The sequence below is a fragment of the Mustelus asterias genome, chromosome 4 (genome assembly GCF_964213995.1).
Source record: "Mustelus asterias chromosome 4, sMusAst1.hap1.1, whole genome shotgun sequence".
Lineage (NCBI taxonomy): Eukaryota > Metazoa > Chordata > Chondrichthyes > Carcharhiniformes > Triakidae > Mustelus > Mustelus asterias.
In genome coordinates this window covers 88,794,677-88,809,995 of record NC_135804.1, presented here as the reverse complement: position 1 = coordinate 88,809,995, position 15,319 = coordinate 88,794,677, and positions in this window count along the sequence as shown.

Below are 15,319 nucleotides of genomic sequence, written 5' to 3'. Positions count from 1 at the left end.
TTGAAATGACATCCTGTTGTATTAATAAACTAAAAGAGTGGGTTCACTAACAATACAGGAACAATAAGGTCATTAACAAGGCAACTTGAATCATGTTTTTAAGGAGCTGAAGACAAGCAGTATAGGGTATGGCAGAGAGTGGTTATATCATTAGACTAGTCATCCAGAGAGATGTGTTCAAATTCCCTCATAACAAGTAAGGAATTTAAATTGAACAAGACGGCTAGTTTTTATAACAGTGACCATGTAGCTATCGGACAACAGAAACAGAAAAGCCCATCTATTTCAAACCCTCCTTTTAGGGAAGGGAGTCTTCTGTCCATACCCAGTCCAAACTATATGTGACTCATGACCAATAGCAATGTGATTGACTCTCAACTGCCCTCTGAACTCAGTTGTACCAAAGTTCTATGAAAACCAGAGTAAGAATGGTACAAACCTAGCTCCTCCTATTACTGACATTATCACATGAACCTGCAGACCTAAACCCACCTTCCATTTGTTTAATCAGAATCCCTAGGGGTTCTTTTCATTTTGCAAACAAAAATCCATTAGCTCTCTCTTAAGTAAACACTATGTGGCTGAAATGAATAATTATCCTGCTCTCCCAGCATCAGAATTGTATTCCCACCAGACATACTGGTTGTCTGTAGCATAAAGCTGAATTTTAGACATTCCCCTTAAACACACAAAAAAAATTCAATATATATATATTTATATCTATAGCAACCACTATCATCACAAATGTTCCAATGAAGTTCAACGCAAACATATGGAGCAGCACTTCAACTTTTAATGAGGAACTTTGCAGCCTTCAGGCCTCAACATTTCAGATGGTAATCACTGCGTCCATTTTGTTATTTTGGTTTTACTCTTGTTTTTCTCTTGGCTTTTCTCTTGATTGGCAACTGTTCAATATTCTGCAATTCACATCTCCTCGATGTAGATTTTTTGTTTCTTTATTTGTTCCATTCCCTTTGGTTCTGCACAATAAACTCTTTTGTCATTTAAAGCGTCCTGTATTCTAACCGCATTCCCTTTCTTTCCCTTTTCCATTCTCATTCATTTCACCCATTCCATTTTTAACATTTGATTTGATTTATTATTGTTGCATGTACTAGTATACGGTAAAAAGTATTGTTTCTTGCGCACTATACAGACAAAGCGTACCATTCATAGAGAAGAAAATGAGAGAATGTAGAATGTAGTGTTACAGTCATAGCTAGGATGCAGAGAAAGATCAATTTAATGCGAGGTCGGTCCATTCAAACGTCTGATGGCAGATCAGAAGAAGCTGTTCTTGAGTCGGTTGGTACATGACCTCAGACTTTTGTATTTTTTTCCCAACGGAGGAAGGTGGAAGAGAGAATGTCCGAGGTGCGTGGGGTCCTTACTTATGCTGGCTGCTTTGCCGAGGCAACGGTAAGTGTAGACAGAGTCAATGGATGGGAGCCTGGTTTGTGTGATGGACTGGGCAATGTTCACAACCCTTTGTAATTTCTTGCGGTTTTGGGCAGAGCAGGAGACATACCAAGCTACGATACAACAGGAAAGAATGTTTTCTATGGGTGCATCTGTAAATGTTGATGAGAGTTGTAGCTGACATGTCAAATTTCCTTAGTCTTCTGAGAAAATAGAGGCGTTGGTGGGCTTTCTTAACTATAGTGTCGGTGTGGAGGGAACCAGGACAGGTTGTTGGTGATCTGGACACCTAAAAACTTGAAGCTCTCTACCATTTCTTCTAACTTTTCTCAGTTCTGACGAAAGGTGCTTGACACAAAATGTTGGGCCAGATTTTCAAAGTGGGATCAGAAACCTGTTACTTGATGACTTCTGGGTCCCAGCCTGATGCTTCAACAGTTTTGCTCTTGTGATGTTAATTTGAAATTCAAATGGTCTAATAGGAGGTAGCTCAATGCCCAATTTGAGGCACCAAACGTTTCCAGGAGGTGTGAACTGCCTGGCTGGCACTGTTGGCAAAGGCAGATGGCAACCATATTGGAAGCTGCTGCTGCCTTGCCAAAGACAGTAGGCAACTCCTCAGAGGGCCAACAGTGTCAATGGGACTAGAAGGGTCTGTGAAGGAATAATTAACACCCAACGCTCACACCAGCTCAATTCGGTCCCTGGAACAAACAGAAAGAAACAAGAAAGAAAAGCTTTAACACCTCCGATGGTAAAGCCAACAGCTGTGCACTCGAGGCACAAACTCGGCCAACGTTGTCTACCTGATACGCTGCAGAAAGGATGTCCCGAGGCATGGTACATTGGGGAGACCACGCAGACGCCACGACAACGGATGAATGAACATCGCTCGACAATCACCAGGCAAGAGTGTTCTCTTCCTCTTGGGGAACACTTCAGCAGTCACGGGCATTCAGCCTCTGATCTTCGGGCAAGCGTTCTCCAAGGCGGCCTTCATGACACACGACAATGCAGAATCGCTGAGCAGAAACTGATAGCCAAGTTCCGCACACATGAGGACGGCCTCAACCGGGATCTTGGGTTCATGTCACACTATCTGTAACCCCCACAACTTGCCTGGGCTTCCAAAATCTCACTAACTGACCTGGCTGGAGACAATACACATCTCTTTAACCTGTGCTTAACCCTCTCTCCACTCACATTGTCTGTACCTTTAAGACTTGATTACCTGTAAAGACTCGCATTCCAACCATTATTTTGTAAATTGAGTTTGTGTCTTTATATGCCCTGTTTGTGAACAGAACTCCCACTCACCTGACGAAGGAGCAGCGCTCTGAAAGCTAGTGGATTTTGCTACCAAATAAACCTGTTGGACTTGAACCTGGTGTTGTGAGACTTCTTACTGTGTTTACCCCAGTCCAACGCCGGCAGCTCCACATCACTCTAGGTGGACCAGACTATTCAGGGTTTGCTGAAAAAACACGGAAAATTCAACTCTGCACCAGACAGGATCCTTAACAAACTCTTAAAGGAGCTTAAGTGTCTGCTAAGCGGTGCTGATTATGTTTTCGGATCCTTCCCCCACATCCAGCCCAGTGAAAATTGCAAACTGTCCTGGAGGCGTCAGAATTTCAAGATGAGTTCCTGGATTTGATTTTAAAATCCTGCCTGTTCCAAGTCCTGACCCTGTGCTCTTTTCAAGATCCAGCCCATTAACACTGTTTTTCTCTCTTATGTCGGTAAGAATATATCAGGTGAGTGAGACTTAAACACTATGAGGTGAAAGGAAAGACGATTCAGAATAATAATTCCAGAATTACAAGGATTCACAACTCCTTTTATTAAAGAGTTGGACGAGGGAGGTGAATGTACTATTGCCAAATTTGTGAATGACACCAAAAGTAGGTGGGAATGCCAGTGGTGAGGATGCTATAAAGAGTCTACAGAGAGATATAGACACATTGGGTGGAATTTTCGAAGTGTCGTGCTAGCGTGAAAATGGGAGAGTTCCTGATCCATTTTTTGGGCAAGTTTTCTTGCCCAATCTTACGGACTTAGACATTTAAAAAATGGTCCAGTCTATTTCTAACTGGTGCAGGCAGTAGGCTGGGCTTAATTCATCAGCCTGTACAGCAAGCTAATGCACATATGCAGACCTCTGATATTGCACATGCTCAACTGCAGCAGCAAGGGTCTGACAACCAGAGAGCTGTCAGGCCCCTGCTGCTGTAGGCAGCATGAACCAACCCCCTCCCTGCAATCACAGGGGCTCACAGCCGAACACAAGCTCCACACTGCACAAACATCTAGCCCCTGCTGCAGCGCCCCACCCCCCCCGCCCTGCCGCGTCCCAGGCCAATCGTGCAATCCTCCCCTCCCGATTCGATCACGATGCAGAGCTGCAGCGCCCGCCCCCTCCACCCCCAGTATGATCACAGGCAGAGTGCATAGCAGGCCTCCCTCCCTCCCCCACTGATTGCAGGCAGAGTGCACAGCAGCCCCCCTCCCTCCCTGATAGGGCCTTCCCTTCAGCCCTGCCACATCTGGCCCTATCCACTTCAGGCCCTGCTCCCACCCCATAGGCCCCCCCCCGCCCCCATTGGCCCCACCGCCTGGTGCCCAGTGGGCATTGCCAAGGTGCCAGACTGGCAGTGCCAATGTACTCAGCGTTGCTAGACTGGCACTGGCCAAGGAGCACCCCCCCCCCTTGGCCTTGGCCTCCATGGGGGGGCCTCAAAGGCCTCCGGCTCAATCTGCGAGGCCAACTTGACTGTTCTCCATACATGGGGAGCAGGTGTTTTCCTTGCTGGAGAGAACCTCTCTCAGTGAGGCCAGAAATGCAAGGAGCTTGGATGACTGAACATTGTGCTCACTAAATACATGCAAATAAACATTTAAATATATTACCATAATTTATTCAGCCTCTCCTCCATTTCCGGCAAAGGCTGACCACGCTGGAAATCCGGCTCTCGTAAGACCGTGAGAACTGAGAAGTCAGGCGTGATCCTGATTTCTCAGCTCTCGCTCAATTTTATTGGCTCTCTCTGCCCAATGGGTGGGGCGAGCCGCTAAAATCTTAGGCGTTAAGCAAGAGGGCAAAAAGCTGGCAGATAGAATATTGTGCAGGAAAATGTGAAGTTATGCACGTTAGTAAGAATAATAAAGGAGCTGAGTATTATCTAAATGGAGAAAGACTGCAGAAAGCTGCAGCACAGGGGGATCAGAGGGTCCTTGTGCATAAATCACAAAAAACCAGCATGAAAATTCAGCAGGTAATTGGGAAGGCAACTGGAATGTTGGCTTTTATTTCAAAGGGAATTGAGTATGAAAGTAGGCAAGTCTTCCTACAACTATACAAGGTACTAGTTAGATCACAACTAGAATAATGTGAACGGTTTTGATCTCCTTATCTCAGGAAAGATATACTGGCATTGGAGGCAATCCAAAGAAGGTTCAAGAGATTAATCACAAGGTATGGAGGGATTTTCTTATGAGGAAAGGTTATGTAGGTTGGACTTGTACTCATCGGAGTTTAGAAGAATGAGGAGTGTGAATGAACTGAGTGCAGGTGATAAAGCTGTTATATTTGTATAATTGAGATCTTTGGACCTGCCATTCATTGTGGGAATTAATAAACTATAAATAAAACTGTTTATATAGGATTCTCAGTGGGCTTTACAGGGTAGATGCTGAGAGGATATTTCCTCTTGTAAGAGTCGAGAACCAGAGGGCATAATCTCAGAATAAAGGGTCACCCATTTAAAACAGAGACGAGGATGGATTTGTTCTCTCTCAGGGTAGTGAATCTGTGCAATTCTTTACCACAGAGGGCTGTTGAAGCTGGGTCATTAAGTGTGTTCAAGCCTGAGATAGACAGGTTTTTTAATCAGTAAGGCAATCAAGGGTTATGGGGATAAAGCAGGAAAGTGGAGTTGAGGATTATATCAGATCAGTCATGATCTCATTTAGTGGCAGAGCAAACTTGATGGGCCGAATGGCCTACTTCTGTTCCTACGTCTTATGGTCTTATGGAAAATAAAAACAATACTGATGTTACTGAACTAGTATTTTAAGTGGGAGATGGAGACACAACAGTGCTGCAAGGTTAGAGTATGATTTGTAAAAATGGACTTAGTATTATAGGACAGTGGTATCATTGATACGGGAATGACATGATAGTGATCTAAATGTTGCAAATTAGGGCAGCACGGTGGCACAGTGGTTAGCACTGCTGTCTCACTGCGTCAGCTGGCCTCAGGTCATTGTCTATGTGGAGTTTGCAGTTCCTTCCCATGTCTATGTGGGTTTCCTCCGAGTGTTCCGGTTTCCTCCCACACTCCAAAGATGATTGATTGGCCATGCTAAATTGCCCCGAGTGTCAGGGGGATTAGCAGGGTAAATGTGTAGGGTTACGGGAACAGGGCCTGGTGGGATTGTGGTCGGTGGAGACTCGATGCGCTGTATGGCCTCCTTCTGTACTGTAGGGATTCTATTCTGTGGAAATAAAGTGAGGTGACAGAAGCAATTTGAGTAGAAATGACGAATGATCAGGGTAGTAATCGTCATTGACAACAACTATTGACTGCTAGCTCCAAGTGAGCAGATAAACAGCTTAATTATGCAAAAAAGGCAGGCTAGATGGAATTATAATGCGAATAACACAGAGATTTCCATATTACAGCAGTAAAATAGATGGAGTAGAAATAACCAAGAACGAAATGGCATCAGAAGTGATTTATAAAAATTATAGCCTCAGTATTAATCTGAAGGTGGCTTCCAATCCATGTAGGTGAAATTGCACAGGCAAAACTTGAAAGTCAACTTTTACAAGTTTCTTGCATCCAATGACACAGAGAAAGATATGCTTATTTCTGTTTCTGTAACTCCTGGAACAGATTGCCAGCCTATCACTAGCACCTGCAGCTTGAGGGACAGCACCACAAGTACAGCCGACTGGGAGACTCTCCCACTGACTGCCAAAAGTGTGTTGAAAGGATTGATAATCAAACCTGTTTGGCCAATTGTAAACATGCCTCCCCTGACCATTGACTCCAAACCACTTCCTCCCACTATAGTCCAAAAGACATAAAATGACACTGGTTGGCCGATTAAGGGCTGCCCAGCACAAAGCACAACCCGCTCATTGGAGAAGGGATGTCGGCACGGGCAGGAGTGTGGCAAGTGCTGGATCTAAAGTACCGGCTGGGACATTGAAACACGGCTGTGGCAGAGCGCAGAGAATAGATAAGAGCTGGAGGGAGTTGAGCTAAAAGAACATAGTGATGGCAGCAGCAACAGCTGATCAACATGCCAAGTGGGAGGGCAAATGCAGCTGGGAATTCTGCCTCCCCGCTTCTCAGACCAAGTGCCTTAGAAGCCATCTGGAAAATGCGCTTCTCCCTCTTCTAGCGGACTCCTGCCCTGCAAAATCGTTGCAGGACTTTTCTAGGTTGGCCAGGTGTTCCTGTTCTGAAGCCCATGTGACCAAGATGTCATCTAAGTATACTGCTACACTGGGTAACTCTTAAAGGATGTTCTCCATAACTCTCTGGAAGATGGAACACGCTGACGAGACCCCAAAAGGCAAACGGCTATACTTGTAGAGTCCCTTATGTGCATTGATTGTCACATATTTCCTGAGGACTCATTCAATTCAAGCTGGAGATAGGTGTGTCTCATATCCAACTTGGAGAATGCCTTGCCACCTGTTAACCTGGGGGACAGATCTTTGATCGGGGACATATTGTGCTTATCGATTTTGGAGACCGGATTGACAGTAGTTTATAGTCCTGCAAAGATGTGCCAAGTTTAAGAACAGGGATTACAGACACGGCCCATCCTGCAAATTGCACCGGCCTTATTAGACCCAAGTTTTCGAGGCACCCTAGTTCAATTTCAAACCTTCTCCAGCATGGAGTAAGGGACTGGTCAGGTTCTGACGTACGCAGGGGTAGCATTGGGGTCAACTTAGATTTTGGCCTTGGCTCCTTATAATTTCCCCAGACCCTCCTGAAAAACTCCAAGAACTCTACTGATAACCTCACACATTCCTCCTACATTTAGCCTGAAGGTCTTCAGCCAGCTGAGCCGAATATTCTGGAGCCAATCTCTTTCCAGAAATCTGTGCCCCTGTACAACAATGAGTGGGAGACAAGGGGTCACTGTAGTGTCTTTAATTTGTAAAGGTTCGTGTACATGGCCAGTCTGGCTTTTGTATCTTCCAACCTCAGGAATTGGATGACCATTTGGAGGTGCTTATAGGCTGTTCTCTGATAATGGAGACTGCAGCTCGAGTGTCCACCTCCATCTTTAACGGATGGCCATTTACTAGTAATTTCAATATTATCGCAGCAACTTTTGTTGTTACAATATGATTCAGTTGTAATGTCCTTGTCTCTGAAAGAGGGGATAAAGCTCGGCACAACATCGTGGGCCGAAGGGCCTGTTCTGTGCTGTACTGTTCTATGTTCTATGTTCTATACCTGAATTGTATGCTCAGGTACCAACCCCGTTTCCTTCCCTGGCAGCAATAATTTTGCCTGCTCTTGTAACAACACCATGGCTGGGTCCTTTGACAGTGCTTGTAGTAATATGTTGACTGGCAACTACTCCTTTCTAGAGTATGTTCTTTAATACTCTTAGGAGGAAATGGCAGAGAGTTGGGTCCGGGACAAATCTTATGTCTCATCAATAATAATTTTAGTGCCTACGAGTTTCATGAGTGGCCCTCATTGTGTCGGCACTGTCATTCCTTTGTTGTCTGGTGGCAGCATTAAGGTTCTTATATTGAATGGGGCAATTTAATACTTAATTGACGCAAGTACTCAATCATCGAGGGCTGTTTGGATGACGTCCCTCCCCCTAATTGGAAGACCATGTTGCCTGATGCATCCTGTAATTTCTGAGCCCTTTTACCATGTTCTCAAGTAACATGGCTATCTTAACGGGTTTTTTTAAAGTCCAAATTAGTTCTGCCAGCAGCTTCTTTTGGATAGTTAGGTCATTTATGCTGTATACTAATCTGTCCCATAACATTTCCTTAAGAGTCAATCTAAATTCACAATATTCAGCTAATTTCTGCAACCCAGCCAAGAACTCAGTGACAGGTTCCGTGGTGGTCCTCCCAGCCATGTTGAAGCGATATTGCTAGAGAATTACTGGAGGCTTCGGGTCGTAGTGGTTTTTTTTTACCAGGTCTACCCATTCATTAAAAGTTTTTGAGTCAGGGCATCCAGTTAGGTTAGACTGCTGATTACACTTCAAGTTGATGCCCTGCAGGCTGTTAGCAATATCGCTCTATGCTTTTCATCTCCTTCAATGTTGTTAGCACAGAAGAAGTAACGCATGTGCTCAATGTATTGGGCCCAGCCATCTCCATTGATTTCATAGATGTGTAATGATTCTTTCTTACCAGAGAAATTGTGACATTAAGTGGTTGCCCGAGGGAAAGATGGAGGAAAGAAATAATTTTTCTCCTTGTTGCCAATGTGGTATTTCAGTAACACACTGGTTTCCGTCACAACACCCTTTATTGTGACCCAAATGAAAAGGTCACTCCCATGGCTTACAGTCAGGTAGTCTTCACCTCAGGACCTACAACTCCGGCCCGGCCAAAGAACCTCTGCTGGCTGCTTCCCATTGGGCGAGCCTTCCCTCACTCAATAAGGTAGCTCGTACTCCACGAAGCCCACAGGTAGATCTATCAATGATCCCCGCAGCCTTCATGGTTGTCATACCAATCAGCATCACTACCACACCTTCACTAGTATTGTGTCCTGAATGCGATGTTGAATAGGAATCAAGGCATGGCAGAATACTTTGGGTGAATATGCACTGAGTGGAAATGTGTTATCATCTCGCCAAATGTAAAATCCTCCCTCAATCATGACAATCAGGTGGCGATTTACAACTCAATTTTTAAAATAAATCGTTGCTATCTTCTTAAGAGTGGCAACTTGGAAATGTTTTATCAGCACAGCTGGAAATAGGTTTATCACAAAAAATAAGCACGTTTGGTCAGAATGTTTTGTCTATTGCCTGTCAATTATATGACAGTAACCAAGTGAATCTAAAAGAAAATCTACAGAACCATTTGTTAGACACATTAGTGTACAGTAGTCACTTTAAAGAACATTAAAATAAATTATACCTTTTAAAACATACCTCCTAGTGTCCTTTTGCCTAAAAGGTAATTTTAAGAGCCTACATGAAAGCCTGCAAATGGATTCAATTAGCAAAAACCTCAACGGTGATTGTAGAACTCAATTGTTCTGTGTTTGATTCTGTGAGTCTGGTAATTTTTCTATGCTCGCTGTTGTTTGTTAAGACTCAGGCCAGAAACTCCAAGTTAGTCTATCCCCTATGTTTTTACATTTGATTTTGGCATTGATGCGCTATTCAAAGACGAGGCTTGAAGCTCAGTAAATGAAAGGCTTTTATTTACTGTAACGAAGCTACCAGAACTTATATACACTATCCCAGACTGAAGGGGTCCCGGCCAGAGCAGGGACTCTTATACCTCTCCCAGGAGGCGGAGCCCGATTGGGATGTACCACAACACTACAGTACAAAGGTGTAACAACCCCACCCTAACCCCAACAGCAACAATAGCACAACCCAACAGTAACATATGTACATCCTTGTAGTACTGGCCAGCCCCTGGCTCAGCACTATCCAGTGGGAACCAACGATGGTTCACCACATTCACCCCTCCTTTGAGAACAAAGGCCGGCGGGGTACAAAAAAACAGAATAAAGTGTCAGCAGTCTATAAGTTCAGACAGTCAGGGGGACCGCACCGTCGTTGTGACCTCCTCAATACCGGCGGTGACACCGGAGTAGACACTTGCGGTGGCGTTCTCCCCAAGGCGGCATCCAGCTGTTCTTCCACGGACTCACAGGCCGGTTGACCCTGAGGTGACGGTAGTCCAGGGGATCCTGACACGCCCTGCGGTGGCGACCATCTTCTGGGCTCAGGCAAGCTGTACATGGGAGTAAAATGGTTAAGCAATGGTCCCGATGCTGCCCGCACCGTGTCCGGGGAAGAAACAAGAGATAAAGGGTTAGTTATAGGGGGTATGGGAGCGACAGGGGTTGCTACGTCCCCTGCTGGCGCCAGGTCTCGGATCAAGACCGTGTCCTCTCGCCCATCAGGGTATGCCACATAGGCATACTGAGGGTTGGCGTGGAGGAGATGGACCTGTTCGACCAACGGGTCGGACTTGCGGGCCCTTACATGTCGCCGCAGGAGGACGGGTCCTGAGTACGTCAACCAAGATGGTAATGAGGTCCCCGAGGAAGACTTCCGAGGGAATGAGAACATCCTCTCGTGGGGAGTAGCATTGGTTGCCGTACACAGGAGGGAGCGAATAGAATGGAGCGCATCAGGGAGCACCTCTTGCCAACGGGAGACTGGAAGACCTTTTGACTTCAACGCCAGTAAGACAGCCTTCCAGACTGTAGCATTCTCGCGTTCCACCTGTCCATTACCCCTAGGGTTGTAGCTCGTGGTCCTACTAGAGGCAATCCCGTAGGACAGCAGGAATTGCCTCAAGTCATCGCTCATGAACGACGAGCCCCTGTCGCTATGGATGTAGCCGGGGTACCCGAACAGGGTAAAGAGATCACGGAATGCCTTGATCACCGTGGCAGCGGATGTATCAGAGCAGGGAACAACAAAAGGGAACCGAGAGTACTCGTCAATGATATTGAGGAAGTATATATTCTGATCTGTTGAGGGAAGGGGGCCCTTACAATTGACACTCAGTCTCTCGAAGGGACGAGTGGCCTTGACTAAATGTGCCCGGTCAGGTCGGTAAAAGTGCGGTTTGCATTCCGCGCAAACCCGACAGCTCCTTGTTATTGACCTGACGTCCTCCACCGAGTAAGGCAGGTTGCGGGCTTTTATAAAGTGGTAGAGCCGAGTGACCCCAGGATGGCACAGGTCATTATGGAGGGCGTGCAAACGGTCCTCCTGTACACTAGCGCATGTTCCACGCGAGAGGGCATCCGAGGGCTCATTGAGTTTCCCTGGACGATACATGATATCGTAGTTATAGGTGGAGAGTTCAATTCTCCACCGCAAGATCTTGTCATTCTTGATCTTGCCCCTCTGCGTGTTGTTAAACATGAACGCCACGGACCGCTGGTCCGTGATCAGGGTGAACCGTTTTCCCGCCAAGTAATGGCGCCAGTGCCTGACGGCCTCCACAATGGCCTGGGCCTCCTTTTCCACTGCTGAATGCCGAATTTCGGGGCCTTGGAGGGTGCGGGAAAAAAAGGCGACGGGCCTGCCCGCCTGGTTAAGTGTGGCGGCCAGGGCGAAATCAGATGCATCGCTCTCCACCTGAAAGGGGATGGACTCGTCTACAGCGTGCATCGTAGCTTTCGCGATGTCGGCTTTCAATTTATCGAAGGCCAATTGGGCCTCTGGCGTTAGGGGAAAAGTCGTGGACTTAATGAGCGGACGGGCTTTATCCGTGTAGTTGGGAACCCACTGCGCATAATACGAGAAGAAGCCTAAGCATCCTCTCAGTGCTTTTGCACTAGCAGGTAAGGGAAGTTCAGAGAGGGGGCGCATACGGTCTGGATCAGGGCCAATGACCCCGTTTTCCACCACGTATCCTAGGATGGCTAAACGGCGCGTACGAAACACACACTTCTCCCTGTTGTAGGTCAAGTTCAGGCGAGATGCAGTGCGTAGGAAGTTCAGGAGACTCGTGTCGTGGTCCTGCTGGTCATGGCCGCAGATGGTGACATTATCCAGGTACGGGAAGGTAGCCCGCAGCCTGTTCTGGTCCACCATTCGGTCCATAGCACGCTGGAAGACCGAGACCCCATTGGTGACACCAAAGGGAACCCTGAGAAAGTGATACAAGCGACCATCCGCCTCAAAAGCCGTGTATTGTCGGTCCTCTGGGCGAATGGGGAGTTAGTGGTAGGCAGACTTGAGGTCTATGGTGGAGAACACCCGGTACTGCGCAATCTGATTGACCATATCAGATATGCGCGGGAGGGGATACGCATCCAGCTGCGTATATCGGTTAATGGTCTGACTGTAGTCAATGACCATCCGGGGTTTGTTCCCGCTCTTAACCACCACGACCTGCGCTCTCCACGGACTAGCACTGGGTTGTATGATCCTTTCTTTGAGGAGCCGCTGAACCTCAGATCTATTGAAGATCCGATCCTCAGTGCTGTAACGCCTACTTTTAGTCGCGATGGGCTTGCAGCCTGGCACAAGATTCTGGAACAAGGAGGGTGTGGTGATCTTCAGCGTCGAGAGGCTGCAGGCGGAGCGCGTTGGGCAATTTGGAGGCTGCTGCTGTTTTCCCACTGCCAGTGAAGGGAGTGTCCCACTGTACTGTAGGATTACGCTCCTCAAGTGGACCATGAAGTTTAGTCCGAGAAGTATTGGCGCGCAAAGATATGGCAACACAAGGAGCTTGAAACGCTTGTAAACTGTGCCTTGCACCTTCAATGTTACCATGCAACTCCCTGGCACGGCAGCAGACCGGGACCTTGATGCCATAGAGATTGTCTGTTTGGCAGGTTGAATCTGGAGTCCACACCGCTTCACAGTGTCTGGGTGGATACAGCTCTCAGTGCTCCTGCTGTCAAACAGACAATAAATCACATGGTCATTTACCTGGATATTCATCATAGATTTGTCAAGTCTATGAGGCTTGGCCTGGTCCAGGATGATCGACGCCACCGTTGGTTCATGAGCGCCACTGCAGGCAGCTGAAGTCGATGAGGAGGACCCCTGCTGGTCGTTCGTGGTCAGTGTCGACCAACATGGCCGCTCCCATGAGTCGCACGTGGGTGAGGGCGCCAAACTCAGCGACCCCTGGTGGTCATACTCCTCCGACTCCGTTGACCGTAATGGCGTCATCCTGGTCTCGCACGTGGACGAACCCCACGACGACTTCGATGACGAAGACCCGAGCTCTGAAGAATCGCAGGCCGCACTGCCGTTCCTGGGTTTAGATCGGCACACTTTTGAATAATGCCCTTTTGTACCGCATGCGGTGCACAACACAGCTTTAGCGGGACACTTTTGCTGAGTATGCTTCGCTCCTCCACAGAAATAGCACCGCGGGCCGCCCGGGGCTGCTGCCGTCGTCTGGCCCGAGTGTGAGCACGCCATTACACAGCATTTCGAACCCGAGGGACGAGGAGGGATTTGCGACTGCTCCTGCCACGTTGTCTCCACATGGTCCTCCGGATATAATACTAAGCTTTTGGAGGCCGACTCGAGCATCTCTGCTAACTCGATGGCCTGGGTAAGATTAAGGTTACCCTTCTCCAACAGTTTAAGTCGAATGTACGACGATCCGACCCCGGCCACAAACGCATCTCGGGCGAGGTCGTACATGCTCTGCTCAGCCGACACAGCTTTGCAGTTACAGCCCCTGGCTAGCTGTAGGAGCTCGTTTGCATAGTCCTCCATCGTTTCGCCAGACTGCCGTCGTCGAGTGGCTAGGAGGTAACGAGCGTGTATCTCATTGGGTGGTTTGGTATAGCGCTTCTTCAGAAGCTTGAGGGCCTTAGGATAATCGGTGGCCGCACGGATCGCGAGGTAGACAGTGTCGCTTACCCTCGCATGGAGGACCCAGAGTCTGTCATCATCTGTGGTGACCGCTGCGGAGGCTGCCAGGTAGTCTTCGAAACACTTCAGCCAGTGGTCGAAGGTGTTAGAAGCGCCCACCGCACATGGATCTAGTGTAAGGCATTCCGGCTTCAGAATTTGCTCCATACGCTCTCTCTTTTTTTTTTCAACGAGAGTTTAACGACAGTAAATAAAATTGATGCGCTATTCAAACACGAGGCTTGAAGCTCAGTAAATGAAAGGCTTTTATTTACTGTAACGAAGCTACCAGAACTTATATACACTATCCCAGACTGAAGGGGTCCCGGCCAGAGCAGGGACTCTTATACCTCTCCCAGGAGGCGGAGCCCGACTGGGATGTGCCACAACACTACAGTACAGAGGTGTAACAACCCCACCCTAACCCCAACAGCAACAATAGCACAATCCAACAGTAACATATGTACATCCTTGTAGTACTGGCCAGACCCTGGCTCAGCACTATCCAGTGGGAACCAACAATGGTTCACCACAGGCATGGGTGAGCGTAAGGTGTTTCAATTCTGGTATGATTCAAGTGACCCACTAGGAAGCTTTTATCAAACAAAGTTTATTTAAGAACACAGTTAAAATATAATAAAAATAATGAGCATAACTTTTACCAATTACAAGATTCAAACATGACACCACGTAATCCTTAACAGCTAGCTAGCTATGCTGTTCCAAGTCGAACACCATCCCACAGACATACACCCTCCTTCAGACTTAGCACAAAAAGCAAGTATGCTCATGTGATGCTGGATTTGCAGCTTTTTAACATCTGCTGTGAATTGATCCTTTGAGTGTTGGATCAAAGCTCTGAGGATTCCCAGTCCTGCAACATTCAGCAAGCCTTGGGAGAGAGAGGGACAGAGACATTGGGGGAAATTTTACCATTTTGAGTCTAAGTGCCGGATCTGGGCGTCAAATAGATTCGCGCCTGGAATCCTCTTTCCAGCGCGCCCATACGCATTTTGCCGGTTCCGGCCCGATCTGCGCTGTGTGCGGGGCTTAGCGCTGGTGGACCGATTGGAGCTCTGAACTGATCATGTGCAGTTCGACAAAAATCTGACAGAGCGTGCCCGGGCGCGAAAGAAAAAGCAGAAAGCGGAGAGAGCGGCTCTCTGATGTTCATCCTCTCGTTGGGGGTGGGGGGGTGGTTGGGAGGGGAGGGGGTGTGACCGATCATCCCCTGGGGGGGGTGGTGGAGAGGGGGTGTGACATATCATCCCCTGGGGGGGCGGGGGGGGGGGGGGGGAAGGGGGGG